Below are 17,570 nucleotides of genomic sequence, written 5' to 3'. Positions count from 1 at the left end.
AGTGTTTTTTTAAATTGAATTATAGTTGATTTACAGTGTTGTGACAACCTCTGCTGTACAGCAAAGTGAGTCAGTTATACACACATGCATATTCTTTTTTTTAATAGTCTTTTCCATTATAGTTCATACCAGGAGACTGGATATAGTTGCTTGTGCCATACAGTAAGAGTTTGTTGTTTATCCAGACTGAATATAATGGTTAGCATCCACCTACCCCACACTCCCAGTCTATGCCTTTGCCCCTCCCCCTCCCCCTTGGCAACCACAAGTCTGATCTCTATGTCTGAGGCTCTTTCTGTCTTGTAGATGGGTTCGTTAGTGCCATATTTTAGATTCTATATATCTCTGTCTCACTTCACTTAGTATGATCATCTCCAGGTCCATCCGTGTTGCTGCAGATGACTTCATTTTGTTCTTTTTAATGGCTGAGTAGTATTCCATTGTGTGCAGAATACATCATTTCTATCCATCCATTTATCTATCGGTCAAGATTTAGGTAGCTTCCTTGTTTTGGCTATTATGAATAGCGCTGCTATGAACATCGGGGAACATATATATACACTCTATATTCTTTTTTTCTCCTTTCTCCCTTCCTTTTTAAAATACATATGGCAGCATAGTATATACAACATTCAACTCCTGTTTTTTATTAAACAATATATCTCAGATCACTGTATAGCACTGCATCAAGATCTTAAATGTTTAAATATCTTTTAATATACAGTTTTAAATATACAATTTTAAATTATAAATATACAATTACATAGGATTCTACTGAATTGACGTGTCATCATTTAACCAATCCCCAGTGATGGATTTATTTGTTCAGTCGCTAAGTCATGTCTGAGTCTCATAACTTTCTCCTCCTCTCTCGCTATTATAAAACAGTGCTGCAGTAGATGACTACAAATACACATCATATTATGTTGAAATTATCTCCCTATGGTCTGTCTTGACTTAGGCTCTAAGTTCCTCTGAGGCAGGAAATGATGCTTTATGCATCTCCAAATTTACCTGCTTCTAGCAGGGCTTGGCATGTGTTAGGTGTGTAGTTAAAGTTGGCTGGACTGAAGTTATTATGTAAGGAATAAGCCAATCTCCACATGGTTTGCTGCCTGTCCAGGTCTGGGAATCACTGGACCTGCGGGCCCCAAAGGGTCTGTTGGGTTATCCTCTACCCTTCTCCCTCATCCATCTGACCCTCTCTACCCTGATCTCTGTACCCAGGTGGGAGCTGAGCTACATCACCATCCAGGCTCCCCACCTCTGGCTTCCCCTAGGGTTCATCCAGTAGGAGGCACTGCCAAGGGATGGGGAGTGGGAGATGGAAGTTCTTCTCCCTGATGCTTCCCTGCCTCAGAGTTCAGTTCCAGCAGTGGTTCTGTCTTCCTCTGTGTAGGACTACAGATTCCTCCCTTCACAGCTCCAGCACTCACAACACTGTCTTCTGCCCTTGCCCTTCACGCCCAAAGTGTAGTACCAAGCCCACTGTTAGTCCTGGGTAGTTGTGATCTCCGGTGCCCGCAGCCTGCAGAAGCTTGAAGCAGGATTTCAGTTCCCAGCCAGAGATTGAAGTCAGGCTACAGCAGTTAGAATGCTGAATCCTAACCACTAGACCACCAGGGACCAGTGGCCAGTGACAAGGCCCCTTGCCCTTAGCCTTTGTAGAAATTAATTCCCTCAAAGACAGAAAGAGTGAGACAGGTAAAGTGTTTATTAGGAGAGAAAAGAGTATGTGTGAATAGGCACACATGGGCAGGCTCAGAGAGAGCCACATCCCTGTGGTAGTTTGAATCACTCTTATGGGGCATTTCTTCCAGGCTTCCTGTGGCCAGTTTCCTTGCTTTGCCTGGTTCTGAGTCCATATTTGCTTTATCTCGGGGTCCTCCCCTGTGTCCGCACACTTCTCTTAGCCAAGATGTATTCTGGTGAAGAGGCCTATGGGTAGGTTGACATCATTTACTGTGAGGGGTCACCGCCTCCCTTTTAACTCCGAGGAGCATTTCTGCACATGTGAGGTTGGAAAGGTCTCCTTGACCTTGAGAATGATAAACATGTGGTCTCTTACCTGGGCAGGGCTCGACTCCTCCTCCTCTTCATCTTGGAGTATCTCTCCACAAGGGACAAGCTCCAGCTGCTCAGCCCTGGGCGCATCTATCTCCTGCCTCAGTCCTTCATCCCTTTTTGGATCCCTTAACCCTGCCCATGTCCCTGTAAATCATCTTGCCACTAAATTATCTTCACTTAAACCCTTTGCATAGAATCCTGTTTTCTGCCAGGACTTTCCCTGATTTAAGGTCTCTTCTGAATCTGAGATTCTACCATTCTAAGCCTTGATAGAGAGTTTCCCAACTCATTTTTGAGCTATAACAAAATCTGGCTAAACAGGCAGTTAAACCATAACTGATTGCCCAAAGATTTATAACAATAGTAACAAAGTAGTGTTGAGAAAATGAAGCACCTAAACCCCTGCTCCCTCGTCCTACTGTGACTGCTTTGCCAGCATCAGCATTTGTCATTCAGCCAGGAAGGCTTAATAAAAAATAAGCACAGAATTCAGAGTATTTCAAAGACTTCTGCCTAGCAGCTCTTTTCACTCATTGAAGCAGCAGATAGGAACTGAAAAAATAAAGCAAGCAAATAAGACCAGAAAATTTTTATGTGAATTAAGCAGTATGCTGCTTTATATATTTCTTATAATGTACATAGTGCTCACACAGCATGAGCATTTCCTGAATAGCTGTTCATTAGTGGGCTGTGAATTACACTTTTTTTTTTTTTATATCTATAGGTTGTTCTCCAACCAATTAAGTTGAAAATAGGGTTTTTTCCCCCAGATTAATAGCTGAGCAATAGCCTGGAGAGTCTTCAGGGCATTGAGATTGATTCTTTGTACTTTTGAATTGTTAAGGAAATCTGGCTTAAAGTAAAACATAATGGCTGCAGATTGCAATGTTCCTCATTAGCAAAGCTCAGGCTTTTGAAAGGAGTGATTTAGGATTTTCCTTCAGGGAGGATCAGGCTGCAATACCTACACACAGTTTTTGCTTCTAGACGTTAGTTACCAAAAACTTTAGGAGACACACAAAGTGTAGATCTGTCACTTTGTCTCACATCAGGGTGCTTCTAAGATAGCAGATCTTTTCAGGCATGAATGATTCATGAAATCATTTCTCCACCTTAAAAATAAAATGATGAGGGGAATGACAAGCAAAATGATTCATTTATTTACAGCATGTAAATGGAAGTTTCTTTGGGAAAATATATGCTATATTATGCACATGTATATAGATACATACATATATAGGAAACTGAGTCCTCCTAGAATCAAGTTCCCATGCTGAGTTTATGATTAACTTCTCTATCTAAAACTTTATTCCCTTTCTTGTCCTGCCAGTTATTATTATTGTATATAAAAGTGATATTAGTGTATACGCAACTAATAATTACTCAGTTTATATGGGAGTTAAGTTTCCCATGAAAAGTTTCTCTTCAGTCCTTAAAACAACCAGGTGGTCAGCTGATATGATCACCTTATGGATGAGGAAACTGGAGATCTGAGAAGCTAAGATGACACAGCTTTGAAGAACTAGAAGAGAGATGCTAAAAACAACCTAGAACTCTGACCAAATTCTGTGCTTCATGGCTTCTGTTGTTCTATGGCTTTACTTCTACGAGATGTCTCAGAAATTTCTCAGAACAACCTCAGCCTTGAATTTTATGGTACTGAAGACCTGAGTTCATTTAATATTGATGAAATAAAATTCATTATTTTAAGGTAAGACAAAAATTTAAACATAAAATTTTTCTCTGCCCATTTGGACCTCCTCCCACCCCTCTGGATGTGCATTGTACATCTGCATTATGCATTAACGAGACCTCCCCAAGGACAGAAATACCAGCTCAACCATGAAGTTCAATTTTTCTTCTGGTGCCAGTCATGTAACTCCTTAGAAGATAGTATTACTTACTTATAACCTTATTAATGTTACTAGCTACATTATTTGTATTCTGCCTATTTTACAATATTGTTGTTCTTGCATTACCAAATGTATAACTGACTCTCTTTATTAAAAATAATGACTATGTGATTTGAAACAATTAACCAAATATATAACTCTATAGGATCAATAATTGTAATAGTGCAACTCTAGATATGGGAAGAACAACAAGAAGGAACCATTTCCTGGACCATGACAGACTAGTAAGACAGGTGGGCTTTTGGCTACTGTTAACAAGGCCTAGGCCAATAATAGCATATTGAGTAGCCTGTCAATGAAATCCTTGCCTGATCTGAGAATGAGTGTTTCTAGTACCATGGGACACATTGATCATGAAATGACTCTAAAATCTAGCAAAAATAAGACTAAAAAGAGGACTCTGTAAAATAAAGAACATAGCCCACCATCCAGTTCTACAAAGATCAAGTCATTAGGTGCTGTAGTTGCTGCTGCTGCTGCTGCTGCTAAGTCACTTCAGTTGTGTCCGACTCTTCGCGACCCCATGGACTGCAGCCCACCAGGTTCCTCCGTCCATGGGATTCTCCAGGCAAGAGTACTGGAGTGGGGTACCATCGTCTTCTCCAGCTGCTGTAGTTGCTGACCTGCAATATGCCTTGAAAGGAATTCAGGGCAAAGATCAGGATGAAGCATTTTGGACTCTGGGGAAACTGGCAGATTGGACCTCAAATACTTAAATATTTTCAGGAGAAAATTTTAAGAACCCAGTTTCTTGCATTTTTCCCATCCTTACCTCTTTGAAACAGTCTTCAGGGCTTTCTAGAAGACTATCTCCTGGTTTATAATCTTCAGGTTGACTTGAATAAAAATATCTGTTTCTTTGTCAGATTGACTATTAATTTTTTGGTCAACAATATAATGAAGAAAAACTTGTTTAGGGAGATTTGCCATAAGATATGTTCTCCTTTAGAAGATCTATAGAAAAATGGAGATAGTCTTTACTAGCATAGCAAAATTTAGTGGGGCCTGGCATACTGGTCCTCATACAAAACAATTTTATCGTTTGAATCACTAACACCATTTTCAATAAATTCTAACGATCTTTATTAACTAGTACATTACACACTTACTACCTTCCACCCTTGAGTTGTTTTAATAATCTCCACAGGAATCCTTTGAGAAAGTTGTCACTGGCCTTGTTGGAGAGATGAATGCAAACCAATGTACCGACCAGGTAAAAAAAAAAAGATCATCTTTCTGGGTAAGTCCCCAAAGTGAGAATCTGCAGAACAGAGCTTTGGAAGTCAGGGGAAATTGCAAGATAGCAAGCAGTCAGAACTTCAGAGGAAAGAACTGGAATAGATTTTCTTAGAATATTGCTTAGAACCAGCACCAAAGTATCCCAATGGTCAAATACTTTTCTGTGACCTAATTGTACTGTCTGAATTCAAGTGGACTTCATGAATTCAACCCATCAGCAAGTCCATTAGATCATAGCCATTGTGGATTTGGCTTTAAAACCCTGTATCAAGTCCATTCCTCAAGGCTGCATCTCACAGAGATGAATCCTTTCCTGTTGCATCAGTTGTTTGTCCCCATGTGGTGCTAGTGATAAAGAATCAGCCTGCCAATGCAGGAGACTCAGGAGACGTGGGTTTGATCCCTGGATCTGGAGGATCCCTTGGAGTAGGAAATGGCACCCCACTTCAGTATTCTTGCCTGAAACATTTCACTGGCAGAGGAGCCCAGTGGGCTGTAGTCCATGGTATTAAAAACCAAAGACATCACTTTGCTGACAAAGGTCCATGTAAGTCAAAGCTGTGATTTTTTTTCCAGTAGTCATGTACAGATGTAAGAGTTGGACCATAAAAAAGGCTAAGTGCCAAAGAATTGATGCTTTTGAATTGTGGTTCTGGAGAAGATTCTTAAGAACCCCTTGGACTGCAAGGAGATCAAACCAGTCAGTCCTAAAGGAAATCAACCCTGAATATTCATTGGAAGGATTGATGTGCTGAAGCTGATGCTCCAGTACTTTGGCCATCTGATGTGAAGAGCCAACTCAGTCAAAAAGAACCTGATGCTGGGAAAGATTGAAGGCAAAAAGAGAAGAGGACAACAGAGGATGAGATGGTTATATAACATCACCGACTCTATGGACATGAATTTGAGCAAACTCCAGGAGATAGTGAAAGACAGGGAAGCCTGGTGTGCTGCAGTCCATGAGGTCACAAAGAGTTGGACATGAGTTAGCGACTGAAAAACAAATTGGGACATTAAATTCAACTTAGTGTTCATTCTGTATCAGTCTGTTTTTTTCTTAATATTACATATATTAACTTATCTCAATTACACAGTAATTCATATAGCAACTTATTATAAAAATAGTAAATTTCTCAGTAAATATTTATTTAGTCATTCATTGACTAACTTTTTGGGTGCCTACTCTGCTCTGGGCACCATGCTAGGCTTTGGGGATCCATTGCTGACACGGAGCCTGTTCTCATGGAGTTCACACTCTCGTCAGCGAGACAGATGTCAAATAAATGGTCAAATGCACCAGTGCAAAACTGGGATTGTGACATGCTAAGGAGAGGCGGACAATGCCGTGTACGTACTCAGTGGATGGGAACGTGTCCTATTCCGGGAAGTCAGGAAAGACTCCTATGAGAAAACTCCTTTGAGCTGAGGAAGGAGAAAATGTGTTGTGGATGGTGATGCAGGCAGAGGGCCCAGCGGGGACTGCTGGGAGGTGGAGGCGTAGGAGTCTTAGCACCTGTGGAAACCTGTGATACTTTAAGAGTGAGGTTTGCAGAGTCCGGTGAGACAGGTAAGGAGCTTGTCTTCATTCTAAGAGGTAGAAGGCCAAAATTTGTGTTTTACAAGGAAACTCTTGCTACTGTCTGTGAAAAATGGATCAAAGCATGCCAGAGAGGGTGCTGGTAGACCAGCAAAATAACTCACAATAGTCCATGGAAGAGTCATCTAGTCCAGAAGAGGCTAATTTTAAACTGTCGGTTCAGGAAGTTATATCTGAGCTGTCTTCCATCCCAGCTTGTTTAGGCACTGCTGTTTTTCTTTATTTTCCTCTTTATTCAGGCTTTTTCCCTTTAGTCACTGATGCTCAGTTTAGTTGATCAAATGCATTAAGAAATAAACGAATTGACAAAAGGTTAGTTTCTATGGCATCATTTTGCTTGTGAGAGAAAATGGCTAAGTTTGGAGCAGCGCCATATAAAAGAGCTATTAAATGTTACTGATGCATTGTTTAATATTGCTCTTGCTTCTTAAATCACAAAATGCATCTGGTGATATCTGAAATTTGTTTCTTGAAATGTAACATGTGAAAAGCAGTCCTGTGAGTCCACTGGGATTATGAGTAGCTTCTGCTTTCTTTGTGTAGTGTGTTGGGTAAGAACACACACTCCAGACAGGCTGCCTCATTTGAATCCACTTTTGCTTACTTCACCAGCTTACCTTACAGCACCGTTGGGAGAATTAAATAGGTTAAGCCACTTAGTACAGAAGCCGGCACATAAGTGCTCTCAGGAAGTGGTCATTACTGTCATTATTTTTCCCCCAAGTGTTATTTCCTAATAAACACATATTATTATATGCAGAGCTATTTTTAAACATAATGATATGCTTTATTTTTATGATGATTTTCAAAATCAATAATATTAACTTTAGTAATTGTGGTAAATAGGCTCTTGGTGTGGGATTTTATGCGTTTTTTAAACTTTTTATTTTGTATTGAAGTATAGCTGATTAACAAACAATGTTGTGATAGTTTCTGGTGAATAACAGCGAAAGGACTTGGCCATACATATATGTGTATCCGTTCTCCTTCAATCTCCCCTCCCTTCCAAGCCAGCGCATAACATTGAGCAGAGTTCCATGTGCTATACAGTAGGTCCTTGTTGGTCATCCATTTTAAATATAGCTATGTGTCCAAGTTTATCCCAAACTCCCTAATTATCCCTTTCCACTCTTCTTCCCCCATGGCAACCGTAAGTTCATCCTGTAAGTCTGTGAGTCAAACAGAGTTATTTTAAAACTGGCAAATATGATAGCATAAAAATGTTAGCAATGTTTATCTCTAGATGCTGTGGTGAATGGTGATTTTATCTGCTTTTTTTGTATTTCACTGTATTTTCTTAGTTTCTAAAGCGAGTATGCATTGTTTTGTCATCTAAAATGCTCTTTTTAATTGTCTTCTTTATAACTTAGATTAATGCCAACAGGCAGATAGAAGCATTAGAGAAACAGTTCTTCAGAACAACACACTGTTGCTTGAGGTTTGTCCAGGTGCCTCATCAGGTTCAAGGTGATTGAGCCCAGTGACCTGCTGGTCCAAATTGGGCACACCTAGGAGACAGTGTTGGCAAAATAGTACCCGCTATGCTTGCTTCTTAATACTTGTAAGCTCCCAAATACAGTCAACAACCAACTGACAGCTGTGTTGTATAAGAATTGGTGATACTACAGCACTAATCTACTATCTACACTGAAGCTCAGTCCCAGTAAATATTAATGCTAGGAGCAGCTGAACTCTCCAGTTCTTTAACATATGAACATCAGATTAAAGCTCCACAGATGCAGTGACCTGCCTGCATCCCCAGAGTACTTTAATCCTCATATTTGCAGTCTCCATGACCATTTTCAAGGTCAAAAGGTCAAGGACTTAACCAGATTTTATGCACCTCAGTGTGCCCCTCAGTATGATGGTTCTACTACCCTGATCTGTCTTCCAGTACGAATAGGCAGGAGACATAAACAGAATTCGGGAATCAGACCTCATAGCTGGGTTGGGACAGGTATTCAGAGAACAGATACTAGGAGAAAGGTGTATTCCAGAAAGTGGGACACACTGCCCAAGCCAGGTGAGGGGGGATTTAGCTCCTAGTAACTGGAATCCCCCAACTGATGAGGGCCAAGGCCTGGAACGACAGAACAGGTAACACTTGGAACTCCAAGCAGTGGGATCAGGGAGGCTTGTTAGCTCGTGGTAGAACCATGTTATTGGACTGGCCTCATGAGCAGGAATCTTGTCCTTGATCCTCCTGGTGGAGGAAGGATTATGAGGGCTGGGAAGTTTGACAGGAGGGTCCCAAAGAGGGAGACTTGATAATGGATGGAGCACCAAGGCGCAGGCCCGTGGGAACATGGCAGGGGGCCAGATCTCAAAGCAAAAGCAGGAGGGCAAGAAAGTCGGCAGTGGAGATGGGTGGACACTGCAGTCAGGATTAGCCTGCACACGGGCCCAGAGCTGGGCCACCCTTGGTGGAGTGGAGGCTGGAGTGGGTGTGAGTGGTATCGCAGTATGGGGGAGCAGGAATGAAGTGGTCAGTGGACTAGGTGGAACCCGATATTAATAAAGATAGCAACTGCTCGATGAGCACCTATTGTGTGTCAGTCACTGTGCCAGGGCTTTGCATACACTCTTACTCAAAACACCCCTGTGAGGAAGGTGTAATTATCTCTGTTTGATAAATGAGGAAACTGGGGCTTGGAGGATGAGCAATAGCCCAAGGTCATAGAGTTACAAAAAAGCAATCCAAAATGTGTGTGACTTCTAATCCAGGATCTTTCTACTCCCAGAACACATTTACTCTTCACTGTATCTGAGCACAGGTGACTCCAGTTTTTCTGTTCTTGGGGGTAACATCATACTTGCAACCTATGATTTATGTTAAAACAGTAAAATTTCTATTCGTGGGAAAGTCAAGTCAAGAGTGGAGCTGGTAGTCTCAATAACATATATTTGTATTTCCATATTTTAATAAGTGAACTCTGTCCTTAACTTTCAGAAAACATAAATATTCCTTGTAGTAGCTTGAGAATTTTTTTCTGGCCATTTTGCTAATTCTGGAAACCCTGAAAATAAAGATTAGCTGATAGCCATTGGAACCCTTTTTATACAAAACTAGAGAAGTTTTTTAAAGATTACACACTGCAAGTTGAAGGAAATTGTCAATAGGAACAGGAATTCTGGCGGAAGACTTTGAGGTCACGGGTTTCGGAAAGGACTTTGAGTCCCAGTCCCCTACCCACTCTTCTGTAGCAAAACTAGCAGTATCACTGCCGTCTCCACTAATCAAACAGCACAGAAATGAGAGCTGGCTGCATCTTTGTCTTTTACAATTCCAAATTCCAGTATCTCAGTTTAAAAATTGAATCGTGACCTCACCATGACCATATTTTAGAGTCATTGGAGGAAAGCAAGCAAGGAGGGGTAAGAATGAGCCAGGTAGTAAGATCCTCAGGCACAAACCTGTGGGCCCACAAAACCAGACTTACTGACCCCACGCAATGAGGGAGACCATTAAAGACAGGGAGGAGGAAAGCATTTTGTACAGCTTAGGTTCCTTCTGAAGGATTCCGAGAAGGGCATAAGGGAAACAGGCACAGCTCCTGTACTGAATGCTGTTTCTGCTGTGGGCTTAAGAGAAGCGGGTACTGCCAGGAATGGAGGGTGGTTTAGCAACTAGGAATCTCCAGTAAGAGATGAGAATAATAAGATGGGTTGAGGCATCCTTGAAAGGAAAGAAGCAGTCATTCAAAGAGGAGGGTTGTGGCATTTTACAGACTGGGGAGAACAATGGTTTCTGTTAACTCTGCAGCTGGCTCTCTGTTCCTCCTCCCCGGCTGATTGACAGCAGGGCTGCTTTTTTTTTTTTTTCAGTTCAAGATGTATTTTTTCATCTTTTTGTTCCAAATAGGATTTTCCTCTTTCAAAAGGGTGGAGGGAGAACAGGGGGAGGAAAGTTGATTGATCCCCTTGCTCTTCCAGCTGACCTTCCTGCACTGTGATCTGGACCTTTCAGATTTTTCTATTATCACTGACAGCTGGGGCCTTCAGCCTCTCTCTATGAAGCTATGTTCGTATCATAACCTGGATGAAACATTGAAAAACATGCTTATAAGATTCTAAGTGACAGAAATTTCTGGATGAATGGACTGAGCAACACAATATGCTAAGTGCCCTCCAGGCCCAAACACCTTGAGTAAGGCATCTCCAGGCAGTATCTATGAGTTACCACGTTCTGCTCTTTGTTTAAACCAGATCATGCTCCCTACCCTCAACACACACTCCATATTTAAAACTCCTAAGTGGCTCCTAAATGATCTGGCCTCTATCTGCCTTTCTGATTTTATCTTCTCTGTCTCTTCCCCTTTCTCCCAGTAGTCCAACTACATTGGCCTTCTTTCTGCTGCTCCTGAACACTAACCTCATTCCAGTACTCAAGCCTTTGCTAGACTTAGCTGGAATGTGTGGTAATATGCTTACAGAGACTTTTTTTTTTTTAACAGAGATTTTTGACAAGAGTAACTCCTCATCATTTAAGTCTCAGCTTAAATTTCATCTTTTCAAAGATACCTTTCCAGTCACTTCTGTCTAATCCCTCCCCCCAGCCCTGTCTCTCTCATTACCTCTTTAAATATATGAATGTATATAGCAAAAGAGAAACAGGCTCACAGGTATAGAAAATAAACTAGGAGATACCAGTGGGGAGAGGGGAGGGGCAAGCTAGGGGTACGGGATTGATACAAACCACTATGTATCAACCAGATATAACAAGGACATATTTTACAGCACAGGAAATTATAGCCATTATTTGGTAATAACTTTTAATGGAGTATAATCTATAAAAAATACTGAATCACAATGCTGTATACCTGAAACTAATATACTATTATAAATTAACTGTTTTTTTTTTTTTTTTTTCCCTAAGAATTGAAATGGAGAGAAGAACTCTCCAAAGACACAACTCTCCAAGTCTTATGGGTCTTGCTTCCACGTCTTATTAGCCTTGTGCCTTCAGAAAAGTTAATTAGCCTCTAAAACTCTCAGCTCCCTCCTCTAAAAAATAAAGAGTAAAATAATGCTTAGTGCCTGAGTTTGTTATGAGGACTAAAAGATTTGTAAAGCCCTTAGCATAGTGTCTGGTATGTGGAAAATGTACAGTAAGTGGTGCCCCAAAATAATAAGCTGAATCTCAAATGTTAAAACTCTAAACCGACACAAGGGAATAATACAACAAAGGAACATACAGAGATAACTACATCATAAAGAGAAATGCATGATCAGAGACAAACAGTAAATTACCATCAGTCTATGTATTGTGAAAATACGACACAGGTTTTCTAAAGTATGGAAATGATAACCTCATTTCCACTTTAAGGAGGTTTTCTGAGTAATTTGTCATTTTTACTTTGTTTCAAGAAAACGGAAGGCATATCCAGATCACTCAAGGAGCAGGGGGTGGGTATTTCTGATGCCTAAGAAAGAACCCTGAATGTAGACAGTTTTATGAGTGTTACTCAGAATGGTCTGTAAGGACAGAATTGTTAACTAAGCTACCATAAAATTCTAGAATTGCGGCCTCTGCCTAGCGGCACACAAGGATGCAAGGCTGACAAATCACGTGTGGCTGCCTGCCTCCACCTCAGTTAAGAGACTAATCAGCAGATTGCTGTGTGAGGCAGCTCATACTGTTGCTGCTGCTGCTGCTGCTGCTGCTGCTAACTCCATTTAAAACTGGCTTTGAAGCAAGGTCAAGAGAAATGCTAGATTGCATGTGCAATGAGTATATGAGGATGGCCTTGAATTAAATCATCACACACATCAGCCTCATTTTTTTCTCCAGGGCTCTGGAAGTCTTGCAGAAACATAAATTTCCTGTCCTCTTGTACTTCCCTTCCATCCCCCCTCCAATTCCCACTCCTGCCCAGCCCCAAGTGGATTCTTCAGAATTCAGTAAATCATAATCTATTTATTCAGTCCACAGACACAATAGAAGTGTCTGCTGTGTGCCAAGCACAGTAGTAGGTGCTAGAGGTATAAATATGAATCAAAGCAGAGTATCTGCATGTGAGTAGCCCACATCCTGGTTTGGGGAAACAGAAATGGAAACAAATTGTCACACTATAATTTGCTCCCTGCTTTAATAGTTCTCTGACAGCATGAAGGTGTATGTCAAAGCTGTATATTGTCACCCTGCATATTTAACTTAAATGCACAGTACATCATGTGAAATGCTGGGCTAGATGAAGCACAAACTGGAATCAAGATTGCCAAAAGAAATATCAATAACCTCAGGTACGCAGATGACACCACCCTTATGTCAGAAAGCAAAGAAGAACTAAAGAGCTTCTTGATGGAAGTGAAAGAGGAGAGTGAAAAAGCTGGCTTAAAACTCAGCATTCAAAAAATGAAGATCATGGCATCTGGTCCCATCACTTCATGACAAATAAATGGGGAAACAATAGAAACAGTGACAGATTTTACTTTTGGAGGACTGCAGATGGTGACTGCAGCCATGAAATTAAAAGATGCTTGCTCCTTGGAAGAAAAGCTATGACCAACCTAGACAGCATATTAAAGGCAGAAACATTACTTTGCCAACAAAGGTCCATCTAGTCAAAGCTATGGTTTTTCCAGTAGTCATGATGTGAGAGAAAAGCTGAGCACTGAAGAATTGATGCTTTTGAACTGTGGTGTTGGAGAAGACTCTTGAGAGTCCCTTGGACTGCAAGGAGATCCAACCAGTCCATCCTAAAGGAGATCAGTCCTGAATATTCATTGGAAGGACTGATGTTGAGCCTGAAACTCCAATACTTTGGCCGCCTGGTGTGAAGAACTGACTCATTGGAAAAGACCCTGATGCTGGGAAAGATTGAAGGCAGGAGGAGAAGGGGATGACAGAGGATGAAATGGTTGGATGGCATCACTGACTTGATGGACATGAGTTTGAGTAAGCTCCGGGAGTTGGTGCAGTCCATGGGGTCGCAAAGACTCAGACATGACTGAGCGACTGAAATGAATTGAACTGAACTGACGGCATGAAGGTACAGTTGGCCATTCTGCTTTGAGAAGGTGGGAAAGCTCCTCAAAGATGGTGATTCTTGATTTGAGTGTTGCGAGATGAGCCTGAGTGCTTAAGGGTGAAGCCAGGGAAGATCATTCTAAGCAGAAGAAGCAGTGTGTACACAAGTGCAGATAAGTGTGTGGTTGACATGCAGGCTCTTGGTGGACAGGGGAGGCTGAAAAGGTTGGCTGAAGAGTGACTGTCACAACAGGAACATGTGAATGTGAAATTCAAAGTTAAACCATGTTTTGCTTCAGCTCTGAATTTTGGAATTGGAAGGGATCTTTAGGGATTATGTAAATTAACCTCATAGAGGCTCAGGGTACTTAATGACTTAATGGTACTTAATGACACAGTAGGACCAGAAGCAATCTGCTGGGAGGAGAAAATATTTTCCCCTTCCCCTCTTAATTCTTTTGGCTGGTTGAATAATTAAAATGACATAAGACAAACAGGTGAAAAAAATTTAATTATGAATGTACTGTGCTTAGCTGCTCAGTCATGTCTGACTCTTTGCAACCCCATGGACTATAGCCAGGCTCCTCTGTCCATGGGGATTCTCCAGGCAAGAATACTGGAGTGGGTTGCCATTTCCTTCACCAGGGATCTTCCCAACCCAGGAATTGAACCTAGGTCTTCTGCATTGCAGATGGATTCTTTACCGTCGGAACCGCAGAGAAGCCCATGATGTACAGGGAATCCAAATAAACACAGGAGATTCCAGAGAGTAAAATGAGGTCATCCCCCACCAAGATGAGAGTAGACATCTGGGACTTGAAAAATAAGTAAATTCGTAGGAAGAATGAAGAGAGCAGATGTTTAGTAAATACATATTTGCTGGGACAAACAAACAATGGGACACAGAGGAGAATTTTAACAGGCTTTTCTAGGTTCCTTCCCGTCTACCACACCTAGTTCATATTATACTATAGATCAGCGGTCCCCAAACTTTTTGGCACTGGGGACTGGTTTTGTGCAAGATAACTTTTCCTCGGACTGGGAAAGGGTGGGGTGGTTTTGGGATGATTCAAGAGCATTATAGTTATTGTGCACTTTAATTTAATGCTGCTGATGATTTGAAAGGAGGTACTGGTTCTTAGCTCAGAGGTTGGGGACGCCTGCTATAGATAACTCTGGTGATAGTTCTTTTTTCTGGAATAGGCCTTCTGTCTAAATTCTTTTAGGCAGGTAAAGTGAGAGTTGATAAGAAAAACTTCCCGAGCCTGGCGTTTCTTGCTCATGTCAAGAAACACATTTTAGGTTTGTCAATTCTGCTTCCTTACCGATCTCTCCCACCCAAGGTCTGCTCCTTTCTCTGAATCCTGCAACCATGGCTCCTGGCATCAACCTGGAATACTCGTGCTACAAAGCCTGGAAATTGGGTCTCTCAGAGCTCAACTTGGAAGTCAAAGTATAGAGTTTAGATGTATGTGCCCATTCATTAACTATGCTAATTGACAGATATTTTATATACATTGTTATCACACTTCAAAGACTGTTTAGAGGAGAATATATTGGTTTCCCATTGCTACTGTAACAAAGTACCATAAATTTGGTGGTTTATACATGTTTATGTATCTTCTTACAGTTCTGAAGCCAAAAGCCATAGTCGTTTTCATTGGGCTAAAGTCAAGGTGTCAGCAAGGCTGGTTTCTTCCAGAGGCTGCCCACCTTCCTTGGTGGTAGCTGCATCACACGGGTCCCCGCTGCTGGCACCACAGGGCTGCTTCCCTTTGACCTGCTTGCTGCCTCCTTCTAAGGTCCCTTGTGATTACATGTAGGGTCCACGTGGATAATCCAGGCTGATCTCCCCGTCTTAAGATCCTTAATCACATGTGTAAATCTTTTTGCTACATAAGGTAATATTCACAGGCTCTGGGGCTTACAGGGTGAATATTTTCAGGGGAAGAGAGGATTCTTTAGTGTAACACAGGGAGCCATGTTCTTTGTTCTTGAATTGGAAGCAGTTGACACACAGCTGTTGTTGGCTGGGGACTTGGGAATTTGGGGAGGAGGACTGGACAAGAAACCCTCACTAGTCCTCAATCTCTGAAAAATCAGGTAACCTGAGGTGTTTGTTGGGAAGAAGGCAAGAAATCTTTTCTCTCTCTGCCATAATAAATGTCATCCAAGTTGAATTAACATTGTATTGTTTCTTTGGGCAGCGAACTGAATATAAAAAGAAGTTATATTAATGCAACAAGTCAATAGGGAAGTGTCTATTTTAAGGTCCAACCATCATAAGATAAAATGTTTAGTTAGCTAGAGTGAAGAGGATAAATAAGATTTAATGTCTTCAACATTAGCAGTCAGTTTTTGCTGTTTAGAGTTTGAAAAGTATCTGATTCTTTATTCTAAATTCCAATCTTTGGTTTTAACTGTGTAATTCAGCTGCATGGAAACCCAAAATAATGTTAGCAGAAAAGCATGAGAACAAAGAAGGCTGATTTTTTCTCAGGCAGTGTGCCCAGATGAAGACTTCCCTCACATCATATTCTTTCAACCACTTAGGTGTAGGAGGAGTCCTGTCTCATTGGAGATAATCAAAGTGGGTCTTCCCATATTCTTCTGGTTATTTTGTCAGTGGATTCAACCTGACAAGCTAATAACATAAGGATTAAACACTGAAGTGTATAGTCAACATGAGCAGTGTTTTAAGTTAAAACTTATGTTTTAAAAGTTAAATGAAAACTAAAATCAAATAGAAAAGTCTAAAAAAACCCTTGAAGTCTAATAATTTTTCCTAATCACAAAATACATATGTATTGGTTACTTTAAGTTTCCTCTTTCACCGTTGATGGCTATCTCTCTCTCTCTCTCTCTCTCTCTCTCTCTAAAGTTTCATGATTGAAAAATAGCCTAACACAGAAGTCAGCAACCTTTTTTGGTAAAAGGTTAGATATTTTAGGCTTTGTAGGTCATGTCTCTGTGGCAACTACCCACTTCCGCCCTTGTATTGCAAAAGTAGTCAGATGATATATAAATGAATTAATATGACTTTATATAAATAAAACTTTTATGGACCCTGAAATTTGATTTTTACAGAATTTTCAGGTATCACAAAGTATTATTTTTTGAATTTCCTCTCAATCATGCATGTAAAACTGTAAAAAAAAAAATCATTCTTAGCTCACAGGCCATATAAAAACTATAAAACTGAAGAAAACTGAAGAAAAGGATGACATTGGACTGGCAGTGATTTCTTAGATATGACATTAAAAGCACAGGTAATAAAAGTAAGAATAGACAAATGGGACTATACCAAACTTAAACTTTTGTGCATCAAGGACACAATTAATAAAGTGAAAAGAACCTATGGAATAGAAGAAAACATTTGCAAATAATATTTCTGATAAGCGGTTAATATCCAGAGTATATAAAGAATTCTACAACTCAACAACAGAAATCACTCAATTTAAAAATGGGCAAAGGAGTTCAAATGGAAATTTCTCCAAGATGGTATATATTAATAAACGGCCAACAAATGTACAAAAAGATGTTCAACATCCCTAATCATCAGAGAAATGCAGATCAAAATCACAACAAAATATCACCTCATACCCTACTATCAATAAAACGTGGCTACTATCAATAAAACAGAAATGACAAGTGATGAAGATATGGAGATATTGAAACACTTGTGTACTATTGGTGGAACTGTAAAATGATGTAGTCACTATGGAAAGTATAAAAAAGTTAATAAACCTCAATTAAATAGAGTTGGGAGACCAGAAGGGGAAGC

The 17,570-nt window shown here is 40.6% G+C and overlaps 1 protein-coding gene across 1 annotated transcript in view; it reads left to right on the top strand.

Annotated features, from left to right (window-relative positions):
• Positions 1–17,570, top strand: part of NAPEPLD (N-acyl phosphatidylethanolamine phospholipase D) — a 92,363-nt gene that overhangs the window by 11,793 nt on the left and 63,000 nt on the right. The window lies entirely within an intron of this gene.

This window comes from Bos taurus, chromosome 4, assembly GCF_002263795.3.
Source record: "Bos taurus isolate L1 Dominette 01449 registration number 42190680 breed Hereford chromosome 4, ARS-UCD2.0, whole genome shotgun sequence".
NCBI classification, from domain to species: Eukaryota; Metazoa; Chordata; class Mammalia; order Artiodactyla; family Bovidae; genus Bos; species Bos taurus.
The sequence above is the reverse complement of the archived record's forward strand: the minus strand, read 5'-3'. Positions and strand labels throughout refer to the sequence as shown.